General features: G+C 47.1%; 1 long non-coding RNA gene across 1 annotated transcript in view; it reads left to right on the top strand.

Moving 5' to 3' along the window:
- Positions 1-832: 832 nt before the first annotated feature.
- Positions 833-23,249, top strand: part of LOC135390002 (uncharacterized) — a 78,256-nt gene continuing 55,839 nt past the window's right edge. Inside the window, exon 1 of the long non-coding RNA XR_010421654.1 lies at positions 833-1,013. This is a non-coding gene — a long non-coding RNA (uncharacterized LOC135390002). The remainder of the gene's footprint in view (positions 1,014-23,249) is intronic.

Genomic DNA, 23,249 nt, shown 5'->3' with positions numbered 1-23,249 from the left:
CAGGGCTGCGCAGCCCACCAGACGCCACTCCGCATTGCGAGGAAAGCGCTGCCACGTTGACGCTGCCACGTTGACGCATTTGGAGCTAGCAGACGACGCACGGTTATCGGATCGCCATCTCTCCCCTCTGGTGGCGCTGCGCAGCCCCGCCGCCACCAGGGGAACGGAAGTGACGCGACGGCGACGGTAGGACAGCAACTTGGTTCGGTAAGCCGCTTTTACGGGGGCTGGAGATATCACCCAAGCAGCACCATGTACTGAAAGTCGAGTGCAATAGGGGTGGATGGGTAGGTGGAAGGCCTTGAACAGATTCGTGAAACTAAAGAACATTGATAAGACACATACCGTCCACCCCTATTGCACTCGACTTTCAGTGCTTCGTGCTGCTTGGGCAGACAAGTGTGTCGCAAGCAGTACCATCTCTGTATCTGCATATAGTCAACCCTCAATTCATGAAGTATCGATTTACGAACTCTCTCTTTCTATGAACGGTGCCCTCTGCAACAAGACATTTCCCCTTCCACATTCCATACCTCAGTTGAATCCCTCGATTTTTGAAGGAACGTGAAAAGGTGAACAATGCATTGCACATACCATCGTAGAATTCGTGGACTATCTTCTTATTACAAAGCACGGACAAGATCACGCTGCATGGTCGACTCAGTCGTCATTCGATGTACAGAACACGTGCAGAGAGGGTGATACAGTACAAGTACCAGCATCTGCTGACGCTAATTTCGAACGCAACTGGAGCGCAAAGCCCTGTCTTGAACAGCGCTCCACAGATAAGGTGGACTTTCTTTTTCCAGAGCACGTTTGAGAGCGCTGCAGTCGCAGCGCGTGGCCGCGTTTTCAGTTGCTTTATCTTTTGAGCTTCCCTGGATTTCGTTTAAGGTGTGATGAGAAACGCACTGAAAGTGTACCCTGCTAGAAACACCTCGGTGCTCTGATTCCGAAGGCGATCTACAGCTTTCCAACTGACACACATTGGCCCCTGAACCAATATTTCACAAGTAAGCTAATTACATATATGATTATATTCATAGCTCACCAAATGAACTGATTAGGTACAATGTTGGTCTCATCTCCGTAGAGCGCTCCGTCGTCATCTAATTCTTGGTGTATCTTAGTTGGGACATCCTGTACGAGATCCGACTCGGAGACACGTACTAGGCTGATACATAAGCTATCGTTGTTGAATCACAACGGATACCTCGTTTACCTAGTTAAAATACATTATGATGGGTTGCACTAGAAAGATCCGCATTAGAAAACCTCGCCTGTTTCGTTGCTTGTGATGCATTCTGTTTGCGTTCATGTGATTTTGTTTCCTGTTTTCGGAGAAGCATCTCGTTTTCCTTTGAAAGCTCGTTTCCATATGAATTAGGCTCGCCTTGCTGGAACGGCAAATATATAATCCTTCTCCAACAGAAGATGTAAAACGTCAAATCCTCACCGCCCAGAAAATCGGCTTAAAGCCCCAGGACAGATTTCGTCTTCCGAAGGTACGGAAAATTTGGTTAGTTGAAGAATGGGAAAGGAGAATCAGGGACGAAACCAAAATAACAAGAAAATGAGCTGTCTGGGCCGGCCCGGTTTTGCGAGGCGCACTCGATGCATTATCGCAATCGCTGAATGACACAGCAGCGTCTGTAGTTGTCTCCTACAAAGAAAACATTTCCGTGAGCTGATTGAGAGGCTAAAAGTATTTCTACGGAGGCGACATTCGCCCCTTACAACAATGATTGTAGTGTATTCGCTGCGAGATTGACCTATAGGGGGCGACACTGTCACCATTCTAGTGTGGATAACACGTGGGCCGATATTCGGAGTTGATGGTTCTTTTCCGTAATTCTTGTGTATATTCACTTGTGCCGCGATGGTACGATACTGTTCAGTTCCCCAATGCACTTACAGGCACTGAACGCGGAATAAACGTGTAAAAGTAGACGACGCGTCGACACTGTGGTAGTTCTCCGTTCTCCGCAGCGCGCCGACACCGTTCGATCTCGGAGCGAATACCCGTTGCCTTGTTCGTGCGTTGTTGTATTCATTCATGGCGTAGAAAGTGTAAGGTGCTTGAAAAATAAATTGCATATAAATTCGCGAAGATAGATAAGCTTCTTTGGAAAAGATAAGAAATAAATTGTGTTCTGATAGTGAGATCATGACATCGAATTGCAACGTACCTTTCTGCTTTAGCGAGTTCTAGTACATCGAAAGTTATCAAATCCTAGCTTAGCAATGTGACGTCATCTGTTGGAAGAGACGCTGCAATTGGCTTCTCATACTTTCGGGACTGTTATCGTGAATACCTTATTACCTCCTGAAACTCGTTTTTGTCTCTCATCTTTATTGTAGATTAATAATAATAACCCAATACCGGTACTAATTTGCACGAACCCATGTTATGAACACCCGTTTGTTATTCCTTTTAGTTACTCGTTAATCAGGCAGACTGATGTGACGATCTTCCTCCGTTTCACTAACTCTGATAATCTAAGCGCAGTCGAATATTTATAATTTTTTATAATTTAATATTTTTTATATAATTTAATATAATTTGTGTTTATTCTGTGCATTTTCTAACTTTTTTAGCTCATTTGCGAAACACGAACATCTGTGGCCTACGATGCTAGCTTCTGTCATACAGTCAGTTGCAAGACTAGTGTGAGCGTGTTGATATTACATTGATATTACAAACTGTGTTTTGCAACTCTATTGTTCGTCGTGTCGTCCGGAACAAGAATACGAAAATATATCGGAGACGCAACGAGATATCGTCATAGTAATCGGACTCCAAAAGTACCACCGAGTTCGCTTTCAGATGTTTGTGCCACAGGTGAAGCATTTCTGGCAAGATAGAATTACCTTAGCTTGTACAGGTTGTCCGAACGCGACCTAGTTAATTTCTCACATTAAATACGTTACACTGTAGGTATATGAACAAAAAAAAAAAGAAGAAATAATAAAATCATTTGGGAGTCAGTGTATATGCAAATATGCTGATTAATGCTTGTTACACAGTAGCTTGGTGGCGGTACACAAGCGAATGGAATAGAACAAAAGTAGAAAAGAAAGCGATTAACACTAAAGCAATTGATTGTTCAAATCGTTTGACATGTTTAGAGAAAAGTTACATAATTTTTTTTTGCTTGAAATGCTTCATTATAGAGGTAATCTCACACGGGTAGATTTTCCTCAGGAACTCATACTCCCAGGAAAAGCGTACTGTACGTGGTTTAATCGTAGCAATTAAACGTAATTAAACGGAGTATTATCAAATGCTTTGTAAAAGAAATCGCCGGGTGGCTGGCCGAATGGAAGCAGGGGTAGTCAACAACAGTACCTCCTATTTCCTGTGAGACCTAAGCTTTGGTGCAGTATGCCAACAGCACTCACAAGGCTGTGTATTTTCATGGAGCCGTTGTTCCTGGCGAAAGCATGAGCAAACATTATGCCATTCCTTTAATCTTTTTACGACATGGTAGCTGGTTATTGATGACTCGATGAGAGTTTGTTTATGATGGCAGTTGTACCACTTGATCACAAGGAAAACTGCTCAATCCGTCGGGAGTAAGCTGACGGAAAAGTTTCAAGTTGGGATTTTCAACTACCATTGCAAGTTTCAACTACCATTGCAAGTTCAATGTCAAATAATATATCTTGGCTGTAAGTAATGACATACTGCATGCTGCATAAACACTGCACCGTCGTTAGACACATTCGGAAACGAGATGCCTACGATAATCTGTTGCCTAGAGAAAGGGTATGGTAGCGCGAAAAGTAGCGGTTAATTTTGATGCGGTTAGCTTTTAATTGGTAGCGGTATCGCGTTAATTTTTCGAATTTTGAACGACGACGCTACTTTTTGTGGAGTAGCGGGTAGCGGTATTGCGTTACTCTGTTTTGGTAGCGGGTACAACACTGCACTTTTTACATGAACTCGCTCCAACCAGGGGTGATCGCAGCGGCACCTGCCGAGTCGAGTCAAACGGTCCCCTTCTTTCAGGTTGACTTGACTCGACGTGACGCTGGGTCAACACGACCCGACAGGGGGGGGGGGGCGTTCACGTAAGCGAGGTCAACTCGACAAGCCAACTCGACCTGCCACTGTTGAATTCATGTAAACGCGGCTAATGTGCTGTAGAGATGGATATGAACCAATCATGCTGTACCCTCCATGCCCCGTAACCACCATCATGCCGTACGCTCCAAGTGGGTCCCGTAAAGTCGCATCGGTCACAAACAATCTAGGCCAGAGGACTCAAGCTGAAATCGAGCCGCGGACCGCATTGACCTTGGACGACATCATGGAGGGCCGGACAGAAAGGCCGAATTAGCCGCGGCTTATGCGCGATTTTTTTTTCTCACGGGTGCTCTGCGGCTTATCCACCGGTGCGGCTTATCTGATGACTACTTTTTCCTGGTATTTTACCCATACGCCAGGTTTAACGAAAGGGCCGGGCCAACAGTGTCTCTGGTACAGCACTGCCCTGCTGATGCACGAACAGTGCGTAACAGGGACGGGTCCACATTCGAGTAGATTAATCTTCCTGGTGCATTCCCCCAAGCAGCTTTAACGAAAGTGGTGACAGTGATTCACGTTTCCTGGAAGACCACTGACCCATCAATCCATGAAAAACGCCCAACAAGGGCAGAATCCGATCTTGGTAGAACTCCAGAGCTGTCCTCCTTTGTTGTACACTATGGACCACAGGGTTTATGGCCTTCTCTATGGTCTCCTTTGTCGTTCAAATCAGTCGTCTCGTATTGCACCAGCTCTCGTGGCATAGTGGTTAGGATGATCGCTTTCCACGTCGAGACTGGGAGGTGACACTGGTTCGAATCCTGTCACCGGGTGTGCTGTCTGAGGTTTTCCCTGGGTTTTCCGAAGACTTTCCAGACGAATGTCGGCACAGTTCCCCTTGAAGTCGGCCCAGGACGCATACTAACCCCTCTGTCCCCCACTCCTTCCTGCTGTCCTCTCTACATCTGTCCACGTCTGTACACCACTCATGGCCACAGTTGCTTCGCGACGCTAACACGAAAGTAAAAAAAAAGTCTCGTATTGCCCACGGCTAATCTGCCAGAAAATTTTCAAAACGTTCCTAAAAACGCGTCCTGCGGCTTATCTGTGGTGCGGCTTATACGCGTGAAATTACGGTATTGTAAAATACCCCAGCACAAAAATATACGCAAAAAACAGGAGCCGTGGATAGTTATGGAGCACTCAGTGTGTGTACAAATAATCACTGAAAAGGTTCACTTGACACGGCAACAGAAATCTATCAATCTATCTTTGCCTATTCCATAGATTGTGATCGACAGCCGTGACACTATGTTGTGACTTACACAGTGTTTGAATCTCGGCTTGGCTGTGGCTTTTCGTTTTCTTTCACCATTTCCCTTTTCCTGTTTGCTCTACGTAGTTGTATTTCGAGTAGCCAGTCATATTTAGTCGTGACTCACCTTCCCTTTTTTTTTCCTCTATACATCACCGTCAAAAATAAATAAACTGCCTTTTCAAATAGGGCATTGAAACTTTGAAAGGCGTTTCAAATTCTTCGTACATAGTTCTCCACGAACAGTTATCCCAACGTTCAGGAGCACTGGAATTGTCTGTTTACACACTGTATCGTTGCCTTTGCTTACATTTTCAACGAGAGAGAACAAAAAGAGAAAGAACAATCATTACATAAATGCAACGGACCTTTTCTCTTACTTTCTGAGCTCCTCTCTGCTCCATACAGTTTTCCTCGGATGGTATGTTCTCTGTTGTGCAGTATCTCCGATGGAGAGGCTCCTGTCAACTTAGTGTAATAATTAAGATGAAGGCATTCTCTTCACTTCTTCTTCTCTTCACTATTACTTTTTAATTATAATAATACTTAGAGTGTAGTTTACCAAAATGCACGTGCAGACCAGGTCGCTGTGACCATTACTTGTTGAGGTTCATGAGCCACAAGAACTGCTCAAATGTGTATGTGCTAGTAGTAACGACTGGACACAGACTGCCGCCAATTCACAACTTCGTCTAAACACGATTTAATTAGCAATTAGAGCTAATTGGGACTCCCACATTAATCAGCACCCTCCAGGGTGTCACCACACTAATTGGGGAGCATCTATCTCGTGACCAGACCAAGCTGTGAGTTGGCGGCAACCTGTGTCCATAAAAAAGAAAAAAATAGATAGAAATAGAGTGGAGAGAAACAATTTATTTAAAAAGCAACGACGCCGTGGCGGAGAAACCGCTCCGAAACGTCCGAGTGACCAGCGCCCGCCATGTTGGTAGTTGGCGACGGGCAGTTGCAGAGATCGACGATCAGATGGCGGCACCATCCTAGCTCTATGCGAGAAAGACAAAGTACAACAAGGTACTAGCAGCGGGCAAAAATGGCAACACTGCTAAACAAATCTAGGCATTCGAGAGAAAAGGTCTAACCGCTACTGCTAAACAGCACGGAGAAAACAGTACGCATCGGGGAAAAGGCTTAGGGGGGCAATCGGTTAGGCCTAACCACAGCGTCACAACACTATGCAGCGAACCCAAGGCGGGAACCACTGGGCACACATCGCTAAACATGCGTCAACATGAACAAAAGGCTTGCTCACCACTAAACAAGTCTAAACATGCGCGTACGGCGACAAAAGGCTTAACACGAGCGCGGTCAAACATCGGCAAATCACTCGTTGGTCACCGCTAAACAAGTCTAAACACGGGGGCACGGCAAACATGCGAGAAAAGGAGAGCGGTAAAACAACGCGCCAAATCACTCACTTTTTCCCCCCGGCGACGGGTGCGACTGCTCCATCCGAGAAGTAGGCAGAAACTGAGCGGGTGGGAGGACTGCGGAGCAACCGAGCGCACGTCTGCTCTCCACGACAGCGAGCAAGCAACTGACTGGGGTGCCGCGTCGCGGCAGCTACGGGCGCGCGCTCCTAGCGCCCTTTGCGCCGCCCACCCGCCCGACCGTGGGCTGTTTCGGTTTCGGCTCTCCGCTCCTCCCACCGTGGGCGCGTGCTCCTGGCGGCGACGGGTGGCTTCTCAGTTTGGGTTTCGCACTCCTTTCTTTGCGCGCATTTATCTGTATAAAGGCAGCACAAACCGCGCTCGCGTCATCATTCTGACCGATACGTGGAAAACGCATGTGTGGTTTATTCTCCTGCGTTTCTCATCGGCAAGGAAAGACAAAAACCAAGAATTTTGCGAATTTATTCGCGGCATCATGGCAGAAGCCTTTCAAGTCCACCGCCTGGAATGGTTGCAAGCACGTCAAGAAATGTGTCAGGACAAGATGAAGACGCTCGACCGCATCTTAGCGGCGGACAGATTGACGAAAAAGAAGTCCAACTTTAGCCTGGATAATCTGTATTGAGAACGCAGTTCCGATCTATAGGACGACGATGACGTGTAAATAAAAGCAATGCATTCCTCTTCGAGTCTCAGTCTCTTCTTTTTCTTCGTGCAACGTGTACGCACGCAACATGTCTTCCCCCGAACCTTTTTGTTTCCGTCATCTTTTTCGCTGTATCTTAAGCGCCCCTCCATGTGCAGCAAATCTACTTTCGTTGCGAACGTGCTGAGGAACCTGAACGACGTGGTGGACAAGCCTCTGTCACAAATATTCTACGTACAGAAATATGCTTCGCCGAGCATGCAGGACGAATTTCAGGACTTCGTAAAATTTACCAAGGAGCTACCGCGAGAGTGGGACATGTCGCGCGCTACGCTGATCGTCGTCGACGATCACATGACTGACGCCGGTTCCTTGGAGGTAACCTATCTTTTCATTCGGGGTTCTCACCACGCCAACGCTTCGATCTTCTTACTCGTTCAAAACATCTTTTTCGACAGTAGCCATTTTAGAACTAAATCCTACAATGCCAGTTACATCGTCCTGTGGCGCACCGTGCACCAGATGGAACATTTCGGCCAACAGCTATTTGGCAGAAGAAGATTGGAGTATTTTCTGGACGCATATAAACAAGCGATGTCGTTGCCCCACGCTTATTTACTCATGGATCTTCACAACTATACGCACGAGGACCACAGGATGCGTAGCAATATCTTTCCGGGAGAACGTCAATATATCTAAGCTCCGAAATGAACCTCCGCTCTCACCTCACTTTACTCAAAGTACTCTCCACTCTACCCCCTCCGCGCCGTCGCGACATCTTGAGATGCTCTTCTTCGTCCGACATGAAACACCTATCCGAAATTTGCCTAAATGTATTGAACGGAAAGGTGGCTCTAGCTCCAGACACGTTCGCACATTTGAAGAAGCACAAACGCTTCTTACGGCGGCTCGCATACAAAAAGATTCACAAGAGTCCACAACGTTTGAAGCACTATCTCAAGCAGTATGGAATCGACCCCTACGACAATAAAAACAAGGCGTCCGACACTACAAATGACTTTGACTTTTCGCTCCTCTCTCCAGAGGTGGACGAAGAGGAAGCGGAAAGGGTCGTCTCGGAATTAAAGAAGGTTATTTCCTGGGATCGCGAGGGTTGTGTCTTCGTGTCGGGCAAGCCCACCAGGCACTCCTGCGTTTACGAACTCGTCAATTATTTGTTGCAACGTAAGACGGAAAAGAAACCTTCCTGGTTCCCCAAAGTCTCGAAACTATTGCACCTGATTTCTCTGCCCAAATCTCGCGAGCCTCAACAGCAGCAACAGCAGCAGCAAGCCTCCATTGCGTGGACGACTTATGGAGGGATATGAGAAACCAGCGGGTGGTTTGGGGGGTGTGGACCGCTATAGAAAAGTGCATCACTTGAGCAAAAGGAAGGCTGTCGCCATTCTCAGAAAGCTGGACGCCTACACGTTACACCACCCGATCAGACGAAAGTTTAATAGGAGACGCATCATCGCGCTCAAGATCAACGACATGTGGGAAATGAACCTCGCTGACTTTTCAAAATACAAGAGATTCCGCTACCGCTACCTTCTCGTGTCGATCGATTCCCTTTCCCGCTTTCTGCGCACCCTCCCGCTAAAGACGAAACGCCTCACCGAAATGAAAAGAGCCATGATAAGACTTTTTTGGGAAGATAACACACCTACATGCATCTTTTGCGACAGAGGAGGGGAATTCTACGACAAGATCGTCAAGGAGTGCCTGTCACGAAAGAAGGTCCACATGTATTCCACCTTCTCTCCAGTAATCAAAGCATCGCAGGCAGAACGGGTGATACGCACTTTACGCGACAGAATATTCCGCTATTTTAGAGTAACCGGAAAATACCATTTAGTTTCCGCGCTTCCCAAGATCGTGCGCGGCTACAACAACAGCAAACACAGGACTTTGGGCATAAGCGCGTCAGAAGTCACACCCGAAAACGAATTGGAGCTGTTCAATAAGATAAATGGGAAGCCCGTCATACCCTCTGTGAAAAAGTGGGAGATAAATGTGGGAGATAAATGAGGGTCCTACTAGACAGAAAAGGTTTTCACAAGAGCTCGGAAGGGAGTTGGTCGCCTCAGATTTTCACCGTCACCCGCCTGAGAGACACCTTCCCTCCCGTCGTGCACCTGGAAGATTACCGGGGTAAGGAAGTGGACGGATCTTTCTACCCGGAGGAAGTATTCGTCGTAACCCGAGACGCCAACCAGCCTTGGACAGTAACGAAAGTGCTGAGAAAGAAGCAAGTGAACGGTCAGAGCTTCTCCTTGGTTCGCTGGTTCGGTTAAGAGAACACGACAGTTGGGTTTCGAGCAGCGACGTGGTCAAGATTGGGAAATGACGTCAGACATCTACGTCCACCTGCTCTCGAACGCCAGCATGGATAAGTTTCCCTTGAATTAACTCAACGCCTTCATGGTAGCTTTCGATAGTCCGCTTTAGCTCTCAAATCGCTATAAAGTCGGCCTGATGGATCTCAGTATAAGCAACGATTTTTGAAATATCGGGTACGAAAGGCAAGATGCAAAAATTGAGGTTTCTTTCGAGGACACGGTCAAAGCCGGGAGAACTTTTCGTGTCACCTCGGATCTCGAGAGGGATTTGCGAAAAGCCCTTTCGGAATTTAATGTTTCTTTCGTGTACAATAAATCGCGATACGACTTCGTTTTACTCGTGGACGTGAAAGCCGTGTAATTGGACCCTCGGCTCGCACAGGCGCTCGACGCCTTGCTAGCGTCCCGCGAAGCAGGTCGTGCAGTCAAGCCTCCCAAATTGAGCGAACGCGAAGCCACCTCCATCTTATTGGAGCACGCCGCACCTGTCGGTTTCGGCGACGTCACTTTGAATTCGGAAACCACGTCCCTATGTAACACACTCAACAAGTATTTCCAGACGCACAAGCTGGACGCCTCGCTAGAATTCGCGGATAATGTCTACTCCCTGAAAACGCCGAAACGGTTGCACGTACCGGAACCCTTTGTCAAGCTGCTACATCTCACACCCGTCGAGGGACACGGAGAAACGCTATGCATCTGTCTCCCCGTAGCGCGCCGATTTCCTTTCACGATCAAGACGAAAATTCCTCGATCTTTGCAAGTACGTCTGCCTGCCGGCTATTATGCGACGCCGCAAGCACTTCTGGATGCGATTAACCAGCGCGTAGGCGAACGCGCGCGCTTCAGCTTCGAAGGAACCGAACAAAAATGTAAAATTCGGCTTTCTGAGGGCACCTCCACCGTAAGACTTTCCGAGTACCTGGCCGTGCTTTTGGGCTTCGACCGTGTCTGGGCGTACCGTGTTCACGGGCGAGGAGGAGGATGCCACGAGCTCCGTCGAGGTACTCCTGGGACCCTCGTTTCACAACATAATCGTTTACACGGATATCGTGAAACCCACGGAGTTTGTGGGGAACCCAGTATGTGGGGAGCGGGAAAAAACCAATATGAAAAATGCTACCCTTTTATTACGAGAAAGACAATCACGTCGTCACCTACACGTTAGACAACATCCAGTATTGTAACCTGTCTCAATTCGAAATTCCCTCAGTGACGATTGTTCTCGCGGACGAAACGGAAATACGTTTACCGTTGCGGTCCAAAGGTAGAACCAATTTAATGTTGCATTTCAAATATGTACCATAATTCTCCCAAAATAATTCCCGTGTACACGGGACCCCTTCCAACGAGGGGGCGGTGTGTTGAGCAACATATCCAAGTTTATCGTTCCCATGTGGCAGCAAATAAAACCGATCGCCAAGAGAACGTTGAAGCGCTTGGCGCGGAATTTGGCCGATGGCGAAGGAATATCGCGCGCAGTAAAAAAGACGGCCATAGCAACGGGGAGAGACGTGCTGGATTCCATGGAGGGCTCTGGAAACAACAACAACAATGGAAAGAAACGCTGCAAAAGACAACAAAAGGTGCCGACACATGATGTACCTGCAGATATCTTTGGTACGTCATGAAGGTCACACATCCGCGCTCCGTCCATGATGACGTCAACGAAAGGAAAAATACAGACGCAACGGTCACCGCATTGTCTTACGAGTGACGTGATGATATTCGAACCCCCTTCCATTCAATACGGCGTGGAAGATACTTCGTACCAACTCTTTTATCCGGTCAACGGGGTAAATAATTCCGTGATCGAGTTTTGTATTCAATATTTACAAAGGGCACACTTGGACCTCTACGGTAGCTTCGTGTCTTTGAGCGCGCGCATTGTTCGCGACGACGGGGAAGAAATGGACGAGAAAGATGCCGTTTTCCCAATAAACCATCTCTTAAGCGGCATGTTTAAGATGGTCACCATTTGTGCGAAGAACAAGCTCGTCAGTTCCAACGAGTTGTACGCCTACAGGAGTATTTTGGACGTCGTGCTTCATTCCACGCCCCTGACTCAAGAAACCGTGCACGCGGCTGGACTCTACGTCGAGGACGACGAACATTTAAAGAACGATTACGACGTCTCGTCTCGCGGTCCGAAACAATGTTACAAAGCGACGAAGGGTGGAAAATACTTTAACCTGGTCGGACAGATCAATACCAACTTGTTTCAACAGCCGCGCCTTATGGTACCTGCCGTCGAAATTCGCGTCGTTTTCCTGTTAAACAACGACGAATTTAAACTCATATCGGTTCCCAACGACAAGAAAACGTACAATTATGAGGTGGACATTAAAGAAATGACGTTACACTTGAAAAAGGTGACGCTGGCACCTTCCCTGTTTTTGGAATACGAGCGGCGGCTTCAGACCACGCCGGCCATCTACGTGTTACGCGGATTGGAAACCAAAATGCAGAGTTTGAGTGTCGGAGCTTGGACGGTCACTTTGAAAACGTTTACCCCGAAAGGGTACCTTCCAAATTATGCGTCGCCCTGCTCGCCACGTCCGACTTTCTCGGCGACATCCAATCGAATCTCTACAGATTCCGCCATGACGACCTGTCTCATTCGATGCTCTCCGTGGACAGCCAGCAAGTGCGAGCCGAGTACGACTTTAAGAACGGCCTCGTCAAAATTCCCTACTTTAACTTCTTGCAAGAAGTGGGTGAAAAACATTTCAAGTACAGTTACGAGCGATTTAAAACGAACAGGTTCTTTCTCTACTTCAACTTGGACGTGGACAAGTGTCCTTCTCCTTCGCATTTGAACGAGTGACGAAAAGGAAACGTTCACCTGCAATTACGCTTCGCTAAAGCCCTTCCACTCGCGGTCACCGTCCTCCTAATTTCCTAGTGTCCTAAGCTCGTGTGCGTCGACAAGGACCGTACGGTCACCTTCCCATAGAAAAGATATACGAAAGCGAAATCTTGGAACTCGTGTCCCTGAACCCCCTCGCTTCCTCCATGCTGAGAGGCATTTGCGCTTCCGACGAAGCCTTCGTTTTACGCAAGCCCGGCTATTTAATCATCAATACGGAAGAGTGAAGAAAGGTTGACCTTTCCTGGCACATGTTCAATGTTGAACGTGTAACCTTGCAGCCTGAGATTCAGACGTTCTAGCCTTGCCGAAAGTGGTGATCTTGGATTCTTCAGACGTGACACCAGGGGCAGATGGTCAGTTCTCACAACAAACGTGCCGCCGATCAAATACAACTTATACCCCTGTCACACGGGCATTTTCGATCCTGCTCGACCGACCTGCTTGAACCCAATGCAGTTCGGATGGTGCTACACGGCCGCTTCCAAGCAGGATCGAACTTTGATCCTGCTTGACTCAAGACAGTTCCCATAACAAGATTGAGAATTTCAAGACGGCTCGACGGCCGCCATTTGCACCCTCGACCCCGGTGAACTGTCATAACTTAAGACGGACATGCGCGCGAAGCTACAAATGATGCTTACATCGGTATACGATAAATTACCACTAATATCGCTGTTATATAGGAAACGCGAAATTAATGAGTTCCGTTTATTCATTTGCACAGGTCAACCATTGAATGCGCATTGAAAGTGGCCGCGTAGCAGCGTCAAATCTCGAGTGTGCTCGGGAAGTTCGATGCAGATCGGATTCGAGAAGGATCGAAATGCCCGTGTGACAGGGGTATTAAAATGTTCGATGGATGCGACTATAGCCAGCATCTCTTTATCGATCTGGGGGTACTTTCTTTCTGTCGGCGTAAGTGGACTGCAGTAGTATGCTACCACTCCACTGTGGTTGCCGCTTGCAGACTCCTGCGGAAGCACCGCTACTATGCCCGTCGGGTCTGCATCTGTTGTGAGGGTCGTCTTCTTCCTGTCGTCAAAATAAACCAGAGAGTGCGCATCTGACATTTGCTGTATGATGATGTCTAGAGCCTGTTGGTGTTCAGGCTTCCATTGGAACGTCTGGCCTGTCGACGTCAGCATGCGCAAAGGCTCCGCGAGTTGCGCCAGGTTTGGTATGAAGCGTCCGTAATAATTTGTCATGCCCAGTAGACTTCTCACATCGGACTGACTCTCCGGGCGTGTCATCTTTCTAACCGCTCCGACCTTTGCTGGTTCTACTGAAATGCCCTCTGACGAGAAAACATGACCGAACAAAGTCAGTCGATCCAGACTGGCCTCCCATTTCTTGAAGTTAAGGACTGCTTGTTCCAGCGACTTCAGCACGCTGCGAAGTCTTCGATCGTGCTCTTCCATAGTACGTCCTGAGACTAGGATATCGTCACTTATGTTGATTACACCATCTTCCTCTGGCAGCACTTGCCTTACAGTGTCTTGGAATATTTCCGCTGCAGTGTTGACTCCAAACGGAAGCCGCTGGTACCTCCACAGTCCCAGATCTGTTGAGAACGTTGTGACTTTCCTCGATTCTTCTTCAAGCTCTAACTGATGGTATCATTCTGTGAGGTCCAGCTTGGAGAAATACTTTGCTCCGTTGAGCACTGCATGTACATCTTCTAGTGTCGGCATTATGTGGCGTTCCCTCTGCATTGCTTGATCGGCTTCTCTCATGTCTATGCATAGCCTCACGGCAGTTGGATCCGATTTCTTTGGTACCACAACTACTGGCGATACCCAGGGCGTCGGGCCTTTTCCTGCCACCTTTTCAATAATTCCCGTCTTCTCCAGCCTCTCCACTTCAGCCTTTACAGCTTTCCTTTGCCTGAAAGGAATTCGTCGGTGAGGTACGGCGACTGGTTGTACGCTGTCATCCACCTTTAACTTCACTTGAAAGTATTTGAGCTTTCCAAGCCCTTTCAGCAAGCCAGGAAATTCATTGCCAATGTTCACGGAGGACTGGGAACGAACCGTTCCAACAATCTTGATCAAACTCAGGGCTTCTGCTGTGTTGTAGCAAAGCAGCGAGGGATGTCTTCCTTCTACGATAAAGATTTCAGCAACACAACTGTTTGTGCTTGTTGCGAGAGTACCTTTGAACAACCCAAGCACAGGGATTTTTGCTTGCACACCATAGGGGGTCAATTTCGTCCTTGTTTTGCGTAGACTCGCTTTCAATGCTCTCTGCCAAGTCTCTTCATTGATTATGTTCACCCCGGCCCCGGAATCGATGTAGAACTCCAAGTCATTGGTGTTCATCTTGAGTCACTCGTGGTATGCTTGTACCGTTCCGCTTCACTTGAAACACAGACTCATCGGAACTAGCTGTGGCTATCGTCTCTCCTGCTGACATAGCGTTGATCCTTCCTTGGGTGTTGCTCTTGCAGAATCTTGCAAAGTGATTTTTCCCTGAACAGTTATGGCAGCTTTGCCCCCACGCAGGACAACCTGTTCTGCCATCTTTGTGTGGCCATTTTCCACCGCAACGGTAACATCCCCAAGAACACCCTGACCTCCCCAGGTTATCCCAGGGATGTCACTCAGGGATAGGAATGGTATCCCTAGGACGTCCCCGAATGGTCCTCAATTTGTCAGAAAAGTATTAGAATGAGACTCCACGTATCATCCTCAGAACTTCCCCAGCAAATCCCCCAAGGACACTGCTAGTATGGTTTCAGGAGCACAATCGAATACCTTAGTGAATTATTTATTTTGAAAAGTGAGGGCACATTTGCAGCACCCAGTCAGCGTGTGTGTGTGTGTGTGTTTCTAATATATATATTTACAACATCGGTCACCAGCTTCTCATTCGTGGTTTCTTATCGTTATTCGTTCAGCGTATTTCTCATCACGATAAAGCAGTAACACAGTTTAAAAGGCAAAAATGGATATACATAAAAGGCCCTTAGGCCACTAAGACCAGCGAGTCCACTTAGAAAGGCATATGCTGCAGCAGCATTTCCTTTCCAAGACAGAGCAGATACAACTTATTGCTTGTCTTCCAAACCCCAAGAACACACACGGTCCTCAGGATGTCCCCACAGTATCATCGTGTCCTCGACCTTCAAGGCGTATCCCCAGAACATCCTGAGGATGGCACTCGCAGACAGTCCGTGAAGAGTCCTTCAGGTATGTCCTGTGCCCGTCCCTGTGGGTAGAGAGTGGGACGAGAAATATTATTTTGTTTAGTTTACCAGCTCAGACTCCCTAAACACTTTTTTTTTTTTTCGGCCGATGCTTGGACCCGATTGATATTCTTCTGAAATAAAGGGTGGTCCAGCATAAAATTATCTGCCTCCGAAAAGGATGTCTATGATACATGGAGCATTTCTCGTGAGGCCGACAACGGCAGGCCCAATCACCATCACCACCACCACCACCTCGTGGAAAGGACAGAAACGTGCGATTCTGTCCTTCTGCTTTTGACTTGCAAAGGCCCCACCTGAATTTCTCAAACCAGAATGAGTAAGAAACACAGACTTTGCAGTGATGTAGAGCTAATACTTCAATTAATTCTTCGCTTTTAGTAGTTTTCCTCGTGTAATCGAAACAAACATGGACATGGACAGCTCACCCTTTGTTTTGTGTCGCAGACAAGCATGGCTCTCGAATGTACGGAGAGTCGCGTGAAAGCAATAAACAGTATCTGTTTCAGCTTCAGAAGAGAATACCTTTCGGTGTTGTTTCCGGGAAGATCTTTCCTAATACCTTTCGGAGTGCGTCTGGGCTTATTGTCCATTATGTACTAGAAAGGAACAGTCATGCTTCATTCTGGCAGTTAACCAAGATGCATGGAGTCAGAGTCAGTATGCAACTGTTCTCTGTGCAATAAATAAAAAAAACATCGATATGGGCTCTCTGACGACTTGGGGGGTGTTTTCTAAGTGCGCATACTGAAAAAGGGATATGAATATAAAAAAATTGCATCCTAGAAATGCTCTAGCAGTATTCACAAGTGGTCCTTACGTAGGATCTGTGGATGATCTGAGGATGCCATAGGGACGCTATATAGTGCCAAAATGACATGTTGAGGATGATTTGAGGATCAGATTCACCGTCCTGCGGATGTCACCCCCGTCCATGCATGATGCTCATAGGATATCCCTGGGATGACAGTGTGTTGTTGGGGAACTTCCGCAAACTCTGGAGTCCTCTTCGCATCACAGGCAAAATGAAGGGTGAGGTAACTAAGTTTAACTTGATTTCGCACATAACCAACAACGAAGTGAGAAATTCCTTGGCGTATTAAATCGCTATGTAGGTAATGTCCGTGTTTCTTACATCTTTGGTTTTGGGCATGCATCGTAACTGAAGCTTGGGCAGTGAAACACTATCATTGTTTGTCTCTTCGGAAATAACATGCTCCGTGCAACGTCCCGCCAGGCATCCTTCGCGGACGCTTATGCAACTAGACCGCAGTGAAAGGTCTAGGAAGCCATATTTTACGGCACCTCAAACCCAGTACATGGACGGATTCCTTTAAAATCCGACAGTCTGTATTTGCGCCCCTTAGCTGTTTTCGTTTTATATTTTTTGTTTATAATTGTTTTGCAATTTATGCACGAGCACTCCTACTTTGGTTGCATTTGGGAATGAGAAATAATCCGCGAACTTGATTATTGTTAGCAGGTATTAAAATTCACAACGCGCAATTAAAATACTTTTCTTCTCCTGCGCTTGTCCTTCGGTTGACGACCGCAGGATGTACGCAAATGACGATCACTGGATGCTCCTATTATGACAGTCTGTGGACCTCCTCCGTTCATCCCATCACGGACGAGGACGTGATGACACTTTGAGGACATCCAGGGGACCGCGTGTGTTCTTGGGGATGTGGTGCTCTCTTGACTCCCAGCTTTTTCCTTGCTTCTAATGTGTCTTTGGTTGCCTTTCTTTCTCCTTTTCTGTTCCCTGACTCTGTTTACTGGTTGACTTGTTTCCGCTCCACCTTCCATTTTAGTTGCTTGACATTCAGAATTTTCTATTGTCTGTCCCAGAGTGATCAGCTTCTCAATGGTGATTCCTGGATCACGCAGTACATTCCGTCGTAACTTCATCGAAGTTGCGCCTTCAATTATTAGTGAGACAAGTTCCTTGTTGACGTTGTCGAATTAACATGAGTGTGCCAGCTTCCTGAGCCGCACGTGGAACTCGTCCAACGTCTCTTCGATGTTCTGCTTTGCTTGTCTAAACACGTGTCTCTCGAACACGATATTTTTCTTGTGCGCGAAGTGTGCGGTCAGCTTCTCCGTTACTGTCTTGTAGGTTGTTTGGTCATCCTCAAGAGTCTTGTACACGTCGTACACGGAGTCTCCGGCATAGTGCAATAACATCGCAGTTTTTCTCTTGTCGTCAGTTACGTTGGTGGCAACCAGAAAATCGTTGAACCTTTCCAAATACCTGGTCCACCTTTGGGCCAGAGAATTCGGATTTGTGTGAGCATCGAACGACGGGAAGCTCGACAACAGCGGGTTCCATTCGTGCGTCGTAGTTAGTCTTACTTGATCGTCTCCAAGGTTTGTTTCAGCTTCAAGGTGCTTGTTTCTTCGCAGTTTCTCTCGTCGCCAGCTGTGATGTTCAGGCCACGCAAGATTTACCATGTAACTTATTTATTGCCTTGCATTCGAACAAAGAACCGAACCCGGAGCGATGAAGACCACACGTCTTGTTCCCGCACCCATATCACGCGCAATGTCCAAGTAGATGACCAGCGTCATCGTCGTCGTCGTCGTCGTCTCCACATTAACTACAAAGTTCCAAACACTACAGGCCCCCCTTGCCCCACTCTCGGTACGCCCATGCTCTTACACTAACATAGGCACACAAAAATTAGTGTGTAGTTAAGTAAAGCTGTTTCTGCACGGCTTCTTTCCAGTTCTTCTCACGTCTCCCACTCTGCATGTTTTTGAATTTGAAAAAAAAAAAAATATGACAGAACGAAGTTTTTCTGCCATTATTCCTGTCTTAGAAAAACACTACACTCTCAGAACAGAACTTCGCCGCATAACACGTTGTGCGCCAACCACTGCCACGATTGATCTGGTTATTGCTTCTGATTTGAGGAGAGAGAAGGGGCCGTACGCCTTTTTGTAGCAACTATCATTTGTCCAAATTGCTACAAAAAGGCGTACGCTCCCCCTCGCTCTTCGAATCAGAAGCGGTAACCCTATCATTCGTAGCAGCGGTTGGCGGGTAACGTGCTATGCGGGAAAGTTCTGTTCTGAGGGCGTAACAAAGCCTACATGAGCGTGCTCGATGTCTGTAGAAAGGGCGCTGTGGACACAGTTCCAAGCAACAAGTGAAAATTCGAAAATGTGAAGTACAGCAAGAAAGGAACTTGTTTGTCACTCAGAGCGGGATGTCGCCCAGTCCTGTTGTCTCCCAGGCTTTTTCTTTTCGTTTTTAAGTGCAATAACAAAGAATACGCGCACTGAGCACGTATGCTCAACGAACCAAGGTGTAATACGCCTATTCTCACTCATGCACATTTCACGAAGCGTTCATGTTTTCTTCTCTAGTTAAAAAGCGCTAAAGTGGAAGATTTCTCTTCGCGGCATGAGAGATGCCGTCACCTTGACAGCAACACAAAAGGAACAGGATCCACCCGATAAGTCGTTCCTGAATTATGATCGATAGAAAAAACGCAATTTGGCCCTTTCCCTCCTTCTCAAGAATGTCGGGAATGTGGAGTGACCCGTCATTGGTTTCCTCAAACGATTCGGTTCAAAAGGTCGCGTGAGGCGGCATCTTTCGTTCCGCGAGGAGAGATCTTTGTACATTAGCGTCCATTTATTCCCAGTGTGAGCAAAAATCAAGTAGTGAATGTCTGCTTTTACCTTGAAAACTACTTTCCATATCACTTAAGCGCACCTTGCTGGAACGGCAAATATAATAATACTTCTCTAATAGGAAGTGTGAAACGTCAACTCCTCACCGCCCAGAAAATAGGCTTAAGCACGACAAAACACTTGGGCACATGTGCACCCTTCAGTATTTCGCGTATGCTCATCCATGGCTTTACGTCGCGTGACAAATCATGATCGACACCATAGTGGTTGGTCTGTGGATTAATTTTGTCCTCCTGGGAATTTTAAACTTGCCCACAGATTTAACGTCGGTCGCGGATGACGACCTGTACCCTGTCAGCAAGTTGCTGACGTCACAGGGCGAGATCGAACGCGCTGCCTTGGGATTAGTAGGCAGACACACTACCAACTGACCCAACAAGGGAGTGTTAATTTGTTGTTGTTTTTTTCTTTTAAACGCAGAATTTTTGTCTTTCCGAACACATAGTGGTTCACGTTCAGCAATTTCATACAAAGTTTTGGCGTTACGGTTTGGTGTAGGTTAGTAGTAGTAAATTGATGGTAGCTTTTATTTTTCATTTGTGAAGTATAATTGATTGAAGATGTTAGATTAAAACCAAAGTTAATTGTATGTGCAAAACATTGCGAATATCTTCGAAGGAGAAAGATCCTTAAATTTTTCGCGCTACAGAAGCCTTTTGGATATTGCAGCACATTGACGCCGTGCGATACCAGTGGCTGTTCCAATGGGGACGGGGTCTATAGGCGTCGGTTCACTCACATGAGGGGGACTTGTATGCCTCCTGGGCCGACTTGAGGGGAACTGTGCCGCCATTCGTCTGGAAACTACTGCAATGCCGTGCCGCAAAAATGGGATTATTCCGCGCCACTCAGCTTCTCCTGGAGTCCTTCAGCAGCAACCCATAGCACATTGGCTAGACGCTTGTGTACGCTGCGGGTTACCAACTAGCGCGTACTGCACCTCTCGGTACACGTAGAGATTTAGTACGCGCGGCGTGCCCCCACGCAAACCATTGTCGCATTATCTGTCGTGCAAAGTAACAGATACACAATGTCGACTTCAACAACGAAACAAGCCAAGTGCAGCCAAAACAATCTACCATTGCTGTGGTGTCTATCACTGTGTGTGGATGTCGAGAACTTCAGGTCTCGTGCAGGTCGCATGCCACGAAACCGGTGCACGCAAGTGGCCCTGTGAGCAACATGAATTTGTTAAATTATCCGCATGCGTAGTGTCCACAACCTTATTTTCTTTTCTACGCAACGTTTTCACTTATGATTGCGTACGTAACACTAGAACACCGAAAAAATTGCAGTGTGGAATTTTACCGTCATATGATGTAATATCTAAAAGAAAGATTACGTGACCTGAAGCAGCTTCCGATGACGAAGTATTACATTATTATTATGCGCGTGACTCGGATATGGAAGCTTCTTCTCGAGACACTTTCATCCTATATACGTACAGTTTCTGGTTCTCTCTCTCTCTCTCTCTCTTTTTCTGTGTAGTTGCGAACTTGCATCCGACGTTGTAGTGTTCAGTTCATGCTGGAATGCTCACTAATTACGCCCTACTGAAACGGATGTTACTTAGAGGATCCAGGGAGTTTCTCGTGCTAATGAGGTGGTACGAGCGGGTGGAAAAGGGAAAGCACGTTCCTGAACTCGCCAGCATTAGTCCAACCAATTGAAATGAATAAAGAGCCGTGGGGAGCATAGTGCATGTGTTGCAGAACTATACCTACAAACATAGATGGGTAGAAATCCAGCGAACCGATAGAGATGTAGGAAGGGAGTTGCCTCAGGACAGAAGCCGCCGATATTTCGAACAGAGACTGTTCTTCTTCTGTTCTCTTCCAGAAGAAGAACAGTCTCTGTTCGAAATATCGGCGGCTTCTGTCCTGAGGCAACTCCCTTCCTATACCTACAAACATATTTACCTGAGGACGATTCTCAATATTCTCACAGTTTTTCTGTTGGCAGCTCCCACGGTATTATATTTTATCAGCACTTCATACACACTCTTCAAATTGTTCGTCTAGGGTCTAACCTAACCTTCGTTCGCGATGCATAACTCGCACCGAACAGAAACGTCAACGGCAAATGTGCTCGGGTGTAGGCGAGCTGGTACATTGCAAAACGAGGAAACCTGAGACCGGGATCAGAAATGAACACAGCACATTCTCATATCGAGAACATGTTGTGCTGCGTTCATTTTTGCTCCTTCTCTCAGTTTTCGTCGTTTTCCGAACTGCAACGCTGGCCGCTTTTTGTCATGAATAGTGCAGGTGGTTCAAGGAACTTATTTCGGGACACTGGTGACACTACCAGTTCCCGTGGTTAGGATGATCGCTTTCCACGCCGAGACTGGGAGGTGACACGGGTTCGAATCCTGTCACAGGCTGTGCTGTCTGAGGGTTTCTCTGGGTTTTCTGAAGACTCTCCAGACGAATGTCGGCACAGTTTGCCATGAAGTCGGCCCAGGGCGCATACTAACTGTCCCCCACTCCTTCCTGCTGTACTCTTTCCATCTGTCCACATCTATACGCTGCTCATAGCCACAGTTGCTTCGCAGCGCTAACACGGAATTGAAAAAAAAAAAGGTGACACTGTAATCAATTGTGCCTATGAATAAGAGAGCAAACATTCCTCAATCTGTTCTGCGCGATATATAAGGTCTGTGACACATCCTGTGAGCGGAACTTGACCGCACAACACGCTCTGAAGCGACCGTACACTCTTTTAAATGAAGTGTTGGTGTTGTGGTGCTGGTGAAGTGAACTTCACCACATAGCACACTGCTAGCCAACCATCATCCCGAATGACATCATTCTTTCCACTGATTCGCTGAAAACGGTGGGCGTACGCCATTTTTGTTCGATTGTGCAGTTCATAATTGCCACAAGAATGGCGTACGGCCCGTTTTCATTAAGTCAAGGGGGAGAACGTTACCATTTGGGATGATGGTTGGCTAGAAGCGTGCTATGCGCCGAAGCTACGTTTTTTATAGGGTAGGATATACTTCTCGCCCGTATGCTACGCTATACGCTACGCAATTTATCTCTGCGCAGGGGCGAGGGTAAATGTTGAGAAACCACGTGACAAAGTGTATGTCCACTCACAAGGCAGCAATGAAGGGGCATTCGTATAGCGGCATATGTCCACAGAAAAAAAATCACGTGCGCCTCAACCTTGAAATGGTATCCCATCATTTGGGGGAGTGACCAATGAGGACGCTCCTCGGGCAATAGGGGAGAGAAGGAAACTTAGGGAGCTGCGCGGCTTTCAACAAAGCAGGATGCAGAACGACGTCATTCTGTATAAAGGTTTGTTCGAAGCGTGCTACATAGTAAAGTTCCGTTCTCAGAGCGCACAAAAGAGCGGCTACAAGCTTAGGTGACAATCCTATGCGTGACATGGCTATCCGTATGATGCCCGACGACGCTCCGAGAATATAGTCATAGAGTGCCTCAACACGAGCAACAGTGTGTGAACGTTCTTGTGAATTATTATTGTAATTATTGTTAATAGCGTCAGTTCTCGGTAACGGTGTGATACAATTTATTCCATGGCGACAGCAGTTTCTAAGCGATGAATGAATAGCATGTGAGCAGTGTCGTAATACGGTGTAGTTTGTATCAGTGAACAAGTTTGACTCTTGGTGCATGTCAAATGGGTGATATATGGTAATGCTGTTTATTTTGTGCGCATGAACGGCAGCAAGAGTCTCGGTGGTGGACTAGGGT

Source organism: Ornithodoros turicata, chromosome 3 (genome assembly GCF_037126465.1).
Source record: "Ornithodoros turicata isolate Travis chromosome 3, ASM3712646v1, whole genome shotgun sequence".
Taxonomy (NCBI): domain Eukaryota; kingdom Metazoa; phylum Arthropoda; class Arachnida; order Ixodida; family Argasidae; genus Ornithodoros; species Ornithodoros turicata.
Note: the sequence above shows the minus strand (reverse complement) of the source record. Positions and strands in the feature narration are given on the sequence as shown.